The sequence below is a fragment of the Triticum aestivum genome, chromosome 6D (genome assembly GCF_018294505.1).
Source record: "Triticum aestivum cultivar Chinese Spring chromosome 6D, IWGSC CS RefSeq v2.1, whole genome shotgun sequence".
Classification (NCBI taxonomy): Eukaryota; Viridiplantae; Streptophyta; class Magnoliopsida; order Poales; family Poaceae; genus Triticum; species Triticum aestivum.
In genome coordinates, this window is record NC_057811.1 from 129,951,218 (window position 1) to 129,963,539 (window position 12,322).

Here is a 12,322-nt window from a genome sequence, read left to right on the forward strand (position 1 = left end):
AATTTGATATAGTGAATCCAGTAATGCAGACAACCCTTTTTAAAGCGCTTTTAAAGCCCCTGACTCTCAAAAAGAGCTGGAGGTTTTGCCTCAACTCATTCCATGAATGTTGTTTCATTCCCCACGCGGCTGAATCCAACTCAGTCTTTATCCTGCCTTGGACTTCTCTCTCATAACTGAAGCCAGGAGGTATTCGATTTATCGGATTTCGAGCTAGCTGCCCTTTTCTTGCTCCTTGCCATTAGCGCAGCCCTTTTCTTTTTCTTAGCTAGCGTAGTTTTTCACCTTCAAAAGAAGGTGCCAGCGCTTTTCTAGTGACCCCGGAGGGGTCCCGGGTTGCTTTGGCGCGCCCCACCCCGTCAGTCCTGTGTTGTGCTTGACTTGACTCTCCCCCGCTTGCTGCTTGCTGATCGCAGTGTTCAAAAATGACACGAAGCTGGATATGAGTAGATGTTGTTGGTCGAAGACATCTTTCATTCACAATTAAACAGAATGGTCTCGCTCGATGCGTCATTTTAGAATGTGTATTTTCGTATTAAGAGTTCTTAAAAGTTCTCAACTCAAAGCCCAACCGTCAAAAGGATGCTACAATGTTCGAAATTATCAACTTAACATGCCCCCTTACTTCCTTCATGACCTCCCACTACTTCATCTACTGAAATGATTAGGCAGATCTCGTTTTTTCTAGCATTAAACCTGCTCATGATCCTTTATAGAGCATGGAGCAGACAGAGAGATGAAAGGACCACCTTCTCCTGCTTGGTTGATCGGAATCTATTCACATTTAGAATAGCTGAAGTGCTACTTAACTTCACTTAGTAGTTGAAACTCGGAGAGACAGAGAGAGTCCTCTCTCATACTTGCCAATTCCAAGGCTGATCAGCAAGGGAATTGGCAGGAACCAACCTTAGTTGCCCCTCGGTAGAGTGAGTCTACATAGCGAACTGGCAGGACGCGGAGATCGATTGATCAATATGCATATCGAGAGTTGATGGTTGACCGCCCCCCCTTGTCCTTCCCCGGCCGGGGAGGCAAAGGGGATTGCTATCGTCACCCTTTCTCCCGGTGTATGTGAAAGAGAAAAAGTGACGCACTTTTTGGATTTTCGGTCTGCGGTTGGTTGGGCCAAAGAACGAGAGTCAGCTTCCTTAAGTCCGTTCTTCCTCAGTAGCTCAGTGGTAGAGCAGTCGGCTGTTAACTGACTGGTCGTAGGTTCGAATCCTACTTGGGGAGATTTGATTCATTCAGAATTCGAATTGATAGTTATAGCTTTTCTGACTAGCGACCCCTGTCCTTCTCCTTTTTTTTTCTAAAGACGCAACAAAATCGTCAAACGGGACATCAAAAGTGGGAAGTTGATTGTAGGATTTCTATTCCTCACTCTCGTATAGGTGAACTTGGTTCGTTCAATGAAAAGGGATAAGAAGGATCCATTGGGAATGAATGGGAAGACTGGGGTAGTATCTTCATTAGCCGGAAGGAATAGTCTCCACTAGCGTAATTCGAAGAACGAAGAAGAAAAGGCGTGTTTAGGTAGGAGGATGGATGGATGTGGTCCAATGGCTAAAGCTCTGCCAGCTTCTTGTAGTCTGGCAGTCTCCGAGAGGAACCTTAACCCCCCGGGTTAGGCCGGGTGGGATGGTATACTTTTTTTTCCGCCACAAGTGGGAACTCAGTCCTTGGTAAGACACAAGGGGGAAGGAAGATCTTCACTCATTCATTAAGTAAGTGCCTGCAGTGAGACCCACAACAAACGAAGGGGGTGGAGGGAGACCGAAGAAGGAACAATTGTCTTGAATGCTATGCTGGGATCAGCAGCTTCCAGTGTTTTCAAAATGAGTCGGGCAGGAAGAGGAAGATCGGGCGGGGAAAACGGGGTTAGAACCCGCGACTTCTGGCGTGACAGACCAGCACTCTAACCAACTGAGCTATTTCCCCCTTTCGTAACTACTGTCGATTCAACAGTCACCTACCGGTTACCTTTGTAACTATACCAAAGTAGCTGTACAACAGAATGCCCTTCGCCTTTAGTACTTTCCTTTTTCTTTTGACGACAGTAGAAAGAAATGGCTCTACTCGCTTAGAGAAGGGGCTCCGCGCTCTATCAGCTATCAGTTAGTTGGCGCTACGCGCGACTTCAGTTGACAAAAGCGAACAAGATAGCGCTAGCGCCCCCGGAGAACTTTCGTTTGTTCGCCTTCTAAAAGGCCTACTGACCTGCCGGTGAAAAGCCAGTTACAAAACAAATAATAAGACGTAGTGAAAAAGTACCAAAACAACTGAAGCCTACATCCCACTACGTCTGGGTTCCCCCTTCCTATGAACCTTAAGTCAATAGGTAGGGTCAACTATACCAAAGTGGAAGGGCCACTATCTAAGCTATTAGTGGGCTGGTTTGAACTATTGATTTACTGAATCGAGTGAAGCTGTGTTGCGTAACATATAGGTCGCCAAGGCCTAGAAGTACAAGTGGTCTCCCTAACGGTCACTCTCAAACTCACTACTTGAGTGACGAAAGTCACTTAGCTTCTTTAATAGGGCTTGCCAAAGAACCCCTCCGGGGCCCCGGGAAGAGGAAGAAGGAGATAGAGCAAAGGTCTCCTCTTTCTGTCCGCTCTTCTCGGCATGTAGAGATCCGATTGGGCTTATAGTTTAATTGGTTGAAACGTACCGCTCATAACGGTGATATTGTAGGTTCGAGCCCTACTAAGCCCATCTGACCTGCTTAATCAATGACTCCGGTAGTCACCTGAACCACTCTCTCGGATAGCCCACGGCCTCTCTTCTGGATGCGAAAGAAGATTCGATCAACGTACAAGGTTCTCCTTCTTGTGAGAAGGAGGGTTCTGAATTGTGTTCTCAGTGCAAAGGGAGTCTTTGAGAAGGTTCCGTTTTTCTGAAGAGAGAGAAGATCAGTAGAGCAGTCCAGCAGCTGTTCGGGGGTCAGCTTTGGGATTTGCCTGATCGACCCCTACCAGTGTATTAATCTACAAAAATGAAGATTGACATTCATCAATTTACCGGATCTATCCTCTTCTACTAACTTTAAAAAATGGAAGGGAAAATGTGAAGACCAAAGATGTCAACTACTAAGCATAGTCAATTGCAAATCGGCCGGTTGGTTTGCTTCTCTCCAAGTATGGGAGATTTTCCAATCTTCGAAAGACGCTCGTACTTTCTTGATCTTATGAAGAAGGGGCTTTCCTTAGCTGCGGACTTTGGGATCTTGAGAGTAGACCATGTATTACGTTAGGGAATCCGAATCAATCCAAATCCTCTAACACTCGTTTTCAGCTGCTATTTGAATACATGTTCAGATGCAAAAGAGCTCGACTTCGAGTATGGTCTTGTTCTTAACTGCTTGAGAGAACACATATATCCCCTTTTTATTGCTAAACCTCCACAAGCCTTCCCATGCTCGCTAATTGAACCGTCCGTCTTCATCTTAATCCATTTGTTTCCCGGTGGTCAACACACAATAGAATATGTTTGTTTTTGATCGGATTGAGACAAAAGTACCATTTTGTAGGATGTTCGCCGATTCTTCCTCTTCTTTCTCTCATAAAACTGGAGATACTAGCTTCTAATCTGCATATTTTTGCAAATCCTTTTCCATTTGGATTTTTGAAAACATTAACTGACCTCTAGAATTCCACTATATATAACGTTGACGTTCCGCCAAAATGTGCCAGAGCGAGTGAAAGGCAAGCCTACCCACGGTGTTAACTTGCCATCCCCAACAAATCTGCTAGCAGCCCATTCGAGTTCCGCTTGGAAACAAGAAGCTCTTCTTTATTTGCGGTTTTTTTGCCCAAGATAAGCCCATTTTTACAGAGCCAAGCCTATTATAAGAGTTCAACTGCCATATTCGGATGGAGTCCAAATGCTTGCATCTTGGGCTGAAGAATGACCCAATTCCTTAGCTTCCATGCATTAATCATATCCGGGGATGTGGGAATAGGGAGATGCCATCCATCTACATGACACGATAGCTTAAGCAAAGAATAGAGAGAGCTAAGCTAGAATACAAACAAAAAAGATATTCCACTAGCGTAGGCCTACCATAGAAAAGTCTAAAAAAACCTTTTCTTTGTCTGTCAGCGGGAGAGAAAGCAAGCTTACGGTGCTTTGGATGTTAATGTTTTTGTAGGATACTAAACACCTATATATATACATTGTTTTATACTCCTCTGTACAAGCGTATAAGAGCTATTATGCTCGATAGAAGGAAGTTTATGAATAAGTAAGTCTTTCTTTTTTGAATAGCCGGCGGGAGAACTTACTTTTCCGGCTATCGTATGAACAATGCCGTCCGCTTTTCTTTTTTGAGTTTCCATGGATCTCTCCGACGAAGTAGCGGAAGCATGAAATGCTATTCACGAATGAGCATTGCTATCTGATTCCTAAAAAAGAGATAGGGGAAGCTCACTTTTGTCAAATGGGGCTAGAAAGCATAGAACCCCGTCTTAAATCAACCCGTGAATCCAGAATCAAAGTGAGGAGAACAGGATATGTTATGAGAAGAGTGACGTGGGAATAGATTGCATTTCAAAAAGAATCTATACACTCAATAAGCCAGAACGGGAAGATTCAACTGCAAAAAGAACTGGTACGGTGTGAGAAGAGGCCTATTCTCAATAATGAACAGGATGATGCAGCTCTAGTTGCTGGAGGCAGAGGACGTGGAGGCGGCAGGAATAGATCCAGGGGGAGGACGCGAATAAAAAAGGCTATGAGGATCATAAAAATTGAGGTGGAGGGAGATTGTATAACTAAGGATCGAGTAGAGGAAGACGTCAGTCTTTTAGTTGTAGATGATCATTACCGAAAAAGATGTACATTCGAATGAAAAAAGAGGGCCTGTCTGAGAGGAAATAAAGAATATTCATTTGCGGATTCTTCCGAACAAGCAACGGATTGAGCAACTAGCGTGAAAGCCGTTGCGCGTTAGAGCATCCGTTTTCTTGCTCGGGAACGAGGGGACTAAAAAAATTGTCAAAAGCCATCTTTCTCTTTAACTAACTAAGTATTCTTAAAAATATGTATGTCTATGAGGTATTTTGACTTAATGGGAAGTAGGCATCTCATTCATAGGCAAGAGCAGGCCGGCCTGAAGGCATGAACTGAAGGCAGGCAAGAAGGCATTAAATGGCTTTTAAGGATTCGATGTAAAGATGTGGAGTACAATATCTTTCTTTCTATAAAAATATATGGAATCCGCGATCCTATCCTATTTTTGAAGTCATTTTTGCATTCGAAATTATTTTCTTTCGCAAGAGCACTCAAACATAGATTGAAGATCTTCAGTTCTTCGGTCGGCAGCCGCAGTCAGTAATAGCAAGCAGCGTCCCATACTACTTTTCCTTTGAATGTTCATTCTGGAATTGAATGTCACAAACAAGACTCATACTTCAGAAAAAAAAACTGCTTGAATCACGAGCTGTAATCCGCAGCTTTAGAGATAGGGGCGGCAGTCACAACATTGGCAGCAGTGAGCAGAGGTCAAGAAGAAGAAGCGGTTAGAGCAGTTAGAGTGCAAGCAGCGGCTCATCAAACCTTTCTGTTTCGGTTACAGCTCAAGCGGTTTGTTTTCAAGTAAGGTACTCAAGCAAGCTTTCCTCCTGAAGACAGAGTTTCGGGTGAGCTAGCAAAGAAATTCAGCAGTTAACCGGAAATTTAGGTCAAATTAGCATTTCGTAAGTTTTAGTAAGGCCAGTTATGGGAAGCAGGCCATGGAGAAAGAGAGGAATCAATCGTCCAACGCTATGTTAACAAATACGTGAAAGGTTTGATTATTCCATACACTTGAACGCGTTCCTTATCAATAGGTTTCAGAGAGACGAGCAATGATTGCTTGACGATCTTCACTGCATGAGACTAGACTTGACTCAAGCTTCATACGAAAGTATTTACTGAACTAAAGCCGTTGAGCCAAGTCAAGCGAAAGACTTATTCGAAGAAAGCTTTAAGAGAGTTTGTTGTCCCATGCCTTTCTGATGGTGAACCTCCTCCTGCTTCTTCCAATTCTGAAACTGGGATTGGCCTGTTGACTTTGCCCTTCCTTTAGACAAAGAGCCCCAGTTTCACCAAAAGACCTCTGCGTGTTGTCATTCAACTCCACACAAGCCTGTCGTTGGGCTACTTGCGTCTTCGGCAGATACAAAGGAGAAGTGACGGTCGGTGAAATAGCCCTCCAACTCGTAGCTCTTCTTGCTTAACGTGAAAACTCTCCTTTCCGATGAAAACGAGAAAGAAAGATGTCAACTACTAAATGTGCTGCTTTGTGAATTTGATACTAGGTAGTTCTCCCCCCTCGGCAGGCAAGTAGCCTGTGCGACTTACATCTCTGCTACAGGAGGGTATGAACCCCCGGATCTAGGCGAGGTGATGGCGGGGAACTCCAACAGGTTTTGGTTTCCTCCTCACTGATTGATGGAGCCCAAGACTGCTTGACGACTTTCGGTGTGGGGTCAGCTTGAGCCGAGGTCGTCTCGTAACAGGAACAGGAAGAATAGCAAACAAGCACACAAGCAGGAATAGGAATATTGGCTGTCACTATCCTCTGGTTAGCAATCAACTACGGAGCTGGCAACTCACAAGCTAGCAAGTCAACCTCTGTCAGATCTTCGGCCCAGTTTATGGACGAAACTGACTCTACTTCCTCATTCAGGCTGATATGAACTGCAAAAGTTTTCATCTTTAGCGTGGATATCGTAGGTATAAATGAAAGAAACTGGAATCAGGAAGTTGTTTCTTTCTCTCGATACGCAGAGGGGAGAGCATGCCCTGTCTCAGGCAGTATATCAGTCGTTAACGATCTTACCGGGACACATCCAATTGAAACTAGAATCCCAACCTCTTTGGAAGAAGCTCCAAATAGAAAAAAATTCAGAGCGGGGAATCTTCCTACAAACTAAAATGTGTTAAATATATATATATCTACCTCTGCCTAGAAAAACTGGAGTTTCAGGCACCCTCATGGGAGACATTGGATGTTGTCAACCGGCCTTAAAATGCTCATAAACAGCTCTTCCCCCTTTGACTTAGTTTTCGCTCTCCTCTGTTTCTAGTAGAAAAAGCCTGATCCTACTTTGCGAGTCCAACAGGTCTAGTATTCTTTTTCTTTTTCGTTTGAGGGAACGTGGTAGCCCTGATCTAGCTAAGACTTGAGATTCCATTCTATTTCATTCTGATCTCGTTATGAGGAAATAGGTGAGGCGAGGCTAAGACAAGATATGTGACTTCCCGCGCTAAGTTGTTCCAATCTCTGTACTTAAGTAACCGAACTCGAAAGTGCTGATATGAGCTAGATTTGTGCGTACAAGGGTAAAGAAGCGAGCAAGGCTACCTTTCCGCTGGAAATCCTATACCTGAGTGCTATTTGATTAGAGTGAGTTGTAATTGAGCTTGATTTACTTGCTCTTCTATTTGCATTTTTTGTTAAGTATGTGGGTGACTCATCGTCGTGAGATCGGTTGGTCGAAAATTCTTTTCAAGTAGTCTCAGTCGGCGAACTCGGCTCCACAGAAGAAGTCAGTAGTGAATCAAAGAACTCATGCATGTAATCAGTGACTAGGGATCGATCAATCGGATGCAACCGAGCCATACAAAAAGAATTGGAAAAGGGATGACGCAAGAGTAGCGGAAGGTGACTTAGCAACATCAGTCATTTCCTATAGAAAGGAAGGAAAGGATCTCTCTTCTGTCTAGACGAAAGATCTCATTTTTGCTACCGCTCTCCCTCTTATGAGTCTCTGTCAGCCGTTGTTTAGTAGCTTTCAACGTGAGTTCAGTCATTCTCTTATATACTGAAAAGTACGAACTGACTTAAAGCACGAACATGAAGGAAAGGCTGAATTCGAAACATCTTGAATCGGATTCTCTCTTCTCAGAGAGCTTGAGAGTGAAATGAGTGGGCCGGCCAAAGAAGACCACTATGGAAGTGAAAGGGGAGGGCAAGAGCGGTTCGAAGACCATAGCCCGATGTGGGTACATTGGTGTCATCGTCGTATGAAATTCACGCACAAAGGGCGCCGCATCACTCTCAATGGCATTCAAGATAATCCTTCCTGCCGTCCAATCTCTGTCCGTAAGCTGCAAGGATTGCTGAAACGGGGTGCTGTTAGCCAGTGTGTGCAAGTGCGTCAGATTCACCAGGAGCATGATCTGCAAGCAATTACTCTGGATGCTGATCCTGCAGAGCAGACACCTCCAGCTGTTCAAGAACTGCTACAGGAGTTTTATGCTTTGTTCCGGGAGCCAAAGGAATTACCCCCTCGTCGTGCCTGTGACCACCAAATTCCGTTGGTGCCAGGTGCAGTGCCAGTCAATGTCCGGCCATATAGATATGCACCCCACCAGAAAACAGAGATTGAGAAGCAAATCTGTGAGATGATGAACAATGGCATTATTCGTCGCATCACGAGCCCCTTCGCTTCTCCAGTGCTCTTGGTTCGTAAGAAGGATGGATCCTGGCGCTTTTGAAATATCCTATGCCAGTCGCGGGTTGTCCCAAGCTCAACGTAGGTTCGCAAGAGAAAAAGAGGGGGGTACCTTGTCTGTCGGTCGAAGAAGGCAACAAACAAGTGGAAGCAACCGATGCTTTGGTCATTCTACTCCTTGATGCCAGTTTGTGCTTGCTGTCATGCTGGCAAAAGCGGGGGTTTCGGCCGGCTTTACCTACTATTGGATTTGAACCAATGACTCTCGCCGTATGAAAGCGATACTCTAACCGCTGAGTCAAGTAGGTCAAGCTGAGTCAAGTCAGAGAAAATCGAAAAAAAGAGAAAGCCAACGAAAGCGCAACCAGAGTTCTCCACGGGGTGGAGCGCTAATAAAGAGAAAGCGTTATCGCTATACGAAATGAAGCAGCGGCTAGCACACTAAGATAAACCACTTGGTTTAAAAAACTACTTAGTGGCGTGTGATTTCAACACTATTCCAGAGGTATATGACAAAAATGGTGGGAGAGACCTCTATGTTCCTCAGCTTAAATCATTCTATGATTGTTTACAATTCTGTCATCTATTTTACATGAGGGCTAGAGGGTGGTCTTGGAGCAAGAAAAGTGTTGAGTCCAGGCGCATTATGGTACGACTGAGACTGAGTTGGGCAGGAGCAAGCGGTTGGATTGGCCTAACTCTTCAAGACCAAAGATACTCGGCTTCCTCTTCATCAAGTCACGAAATTCGACCCTTAGTTAGCAGCACCAAAACTAGAGCAGGCCCAAGACAAGCAAGAACAGTCAGTCAGCACCGATCAGGCAGGAAGCAGACAGTAAGCTAAGAATACTGGAAGAAGGTGGTCGCTCAGCCAAAGCCCTAGTTCAACCAGAACAGTAGGGAAAGCGGTAGAGGCCGCTCCGTAGCTTTGGTCGTCGCACTCTAATCCGCTTTAAAAGAAGCAGCTATTCTATTGCTTGGCTATAAAGCCTATAAGTAAGAACTCTGGGGAAGGAATCCGATCTGCAGATGAAGCAGAAGCAGGCAAAAGGCGAGCGCACAGCGAGGAATGTTCCATACTAGATCGACTCAACATTACCGAATCTACTCTGAGACTCTCTTCTCTTCATGGTTGGCTGTAAAAAAAGAGTCTCTTTAGTCCCCAACTCTATGGATTTTACTTTTTGGCTCAACACCTTGCTCTCGACGTTTGCTCGGGACGGGAGGCTATGAAATAGTTGAAAGCAGATGCAACATTAAAGAAAGTCAATCCAGTAGCCTTAAGTCGTACCGAACACTATGTCCTAATAGTAAGGGATTTCTTTCAACCCGGTGGTAAGCCGGTGGTACCCGGGGAAAACGTTGCCCAAAGGAAGGGACTAAACCCATCTGTTCAAGTAGTAGCCAAGTAGTACCGAAGGAGTATCTCCGAGTTAAGGAGTACCGAAGGGAAGGAAGAAAAACCAAGTGAAAGAAAGAGATCGCAATGGTCTAAGATATAGTCAGTGAACAATAACTCAGATCTGATGTCGGATCGAAACAAAAATGCAAAAAGACAACACAAACATAAAAGATCGAACTCTAATTTAGTTACTGAGTGAGATGTTTTGCTACCTACAAAAGGTTGGTTCTTCCCCTACAAACCCTACCCCTCCAAGGCAGTACTCTTCATCGGCAAATCCGAATGTCTTGATCCGAGTTGAGACCCACCTACAGAAATTGATCCATCAACGGCTTTTTCTATAGTGGCAGGAAGTCTCCAACTCTTCGATATGCGCTAGCTAGGTAATCCCTTTACTTAATCTAATATGGCATCTCTTGCTACCAGGAAGGAACTGAACTGGCTTTCCCGGAAAGAATGGATTGCGACCCTTGGAGAGCTAATGGTACTGGACTGATAGCGCACTGATTGAACCGACCCCGGACGTACCACTGGGGAACCTGTGGCTGGAGAGAATCTCTCGCGATGGAGAAATGTCAAATGGGAAGCTCTATGGAGGCACACATCGTGTCGTTCATCATCGTAATGGGACTGACTCGCTCGGGAACAGGCACAGGATTGAGGAACTTTCTGGCGTAACACACCTGTAATGGGGCAATCTGACTAGCTGGTCAAAACCCTTTCCGCAGTGTTTAAGTGGTGCTGGAAGGAATCAAGAGGGGAGGAGGAAAGTTGTACCAGGTGGAAGGAGAAGAGCTGATTGCTACTAAATCAGAACAAGCTTAGTTCTGCATGATGGCTCAATAGTGCATGGTCAACTCAGTAAACCTAACATCTCTGATCTCTGATCCAATTTCAACCCTACTGAACTCTTAAGAGTAGGTGTTTCAAGAACCTAAGTCCTTACAAAAAAAAAAGAATCCATGATCACTATATACCCCCGAAGGTACTGAGCCCAAACATCTGAAGCCATACGGATACTCACATCTGCAAAAGGCTGAGATTGAGAATTGAGGAATTGCTGAAGAATTCACGGATACAATCCTCTACTAGCCCCTTTGCTTCACATGTGCTGTTAGTGAAGAAGAAGGATGGGACATGGAGGATGTGCATTGAAACCAGGCAGCTGAATGCCAGTACAGTAAAGAAGAAATACCCAATTCCGGCACATAGATGCCCTATTGGATGAGTGGTGCTAAATATTACAGCAAGATTGACTTAAGATCTGGCTATCATCAGATCAGGATGAGAGAGGAAGACAAGCCCAAAACTTCATTCAAAAACCTGTAACTATGAATTCAATGTGATGCGGGCTTACAAATGCTCCTGCAACGTTTCAAGCACTCATGAATGATGTGTTCAAGCCCAGAAGATTTGTGTTGGTTTGATGATATACTTCTTGACAGTAAAACACTGAAGGAGCATCAACAGCACTTGCAGCTAACACTTTTTCTGCGGAATCAGCTACATGCTAAGATGAGCAAGTGTGAGTTTTGACTTTCAACGGCGGAATATTAGGGGTAAAATGGAAAATAAGGTGGCAGATGCATTTACTAGGAGAAAGGCCGGAACATCTGTCCAGCTGGTCCAAGGTGTGCAAACCGCTTTGTGAAGGCCGACTGAGAATGAGGGACCTAGTAGTGTATTTCGAAGCCTTCTAGGCAAAGCTGCTTTGGCGTGCACTGAAAGGGCGTCTTCCTTTCCTATATTATACCAGAGGTGAGTGCATAATCTGGTGTAGAACGGAGGGGATATCCTAAGTTGATGTGCACAAGTGCTTGCTCTGATTGAAGTCGATTGCCTCAACCAATTTCTTAGTACATCAACACAAGAAGTGGCGAATTGGGGATGGTACTACCTCAGTGAAACTGTGGGAAGATGGGTAGGTGGGGCCTCTCAACCAAGACATCGCGGTTGGCGAGTGGGGACTCTACTGAATTCTAGCATGGGTGTGGTAGATTACTGACATGAAGCCGGACCTCTATGAGTGCTCTACATGGCCGGATCAAAGCTATTCTAAAAACTGGATCCATTGGAGTGGGAAGTACTCAAGATGTAGAAGAGGACTCAAGCAGGTTTGGTCCTCTTTCTCTGATGTGTTCTTAGAACCCACTACCCTCCCTCCTAAAAGACCATGTGACCATCGGATTCACCTCACGATAGTCAACCAGTGAATCAAAGGCCTTATAGGTATTCACACCACCGGATGAAATTGAAGCCATAATCCAGGAGTTACTCTAGAATGGTACTCTACAACCTAGTTCATGCCTCACCGGCTCTTCTTTACAAGAAGAAAGAAGGTTCGTGGCGCTTATGGATTATAGGCAACTCAATGCGCAAACCGTAAAAAAGAAATACCCGATACCGGTCATTGATGATCTTCTGGATGAGCTACACGGTTATACTGTGTACTCAACAATCGTTTTATCTATTCCCACAT

General features: G+C 44.7%; 2 non-coding genes across 2 annotated transcripts; one reads left to right on the forward strand and one right to left on the reverse strand.

Annotated features, from left to right (window-relative positions):
* Positions 1-1,161: 1,161 nt before the first annotated feature.
* TRNAN-GUU (transfer RNA asparagine (anticodon GUU)) lies at positions 1,162-1,233 on the forward strand. The gene has a single exon. It is a non-coding gene; the product is annotated as a tRNA-Asn (tRNA).
* Positions 1,234-1,864: 631 nt separating this feature from the next.
* TRNAD-GUC (transfer RNA aspartic acid (anticodon GUC)) lies at positions 1,865-1,938 on the reverse strand. The gene has a single exon. It is a non-coding gene; the product is annotated as a tRNA-Asp (tRNA).
* Between the last annotated feature and the right edge of the window lie 10,384 nt (positions 1,939-12,322).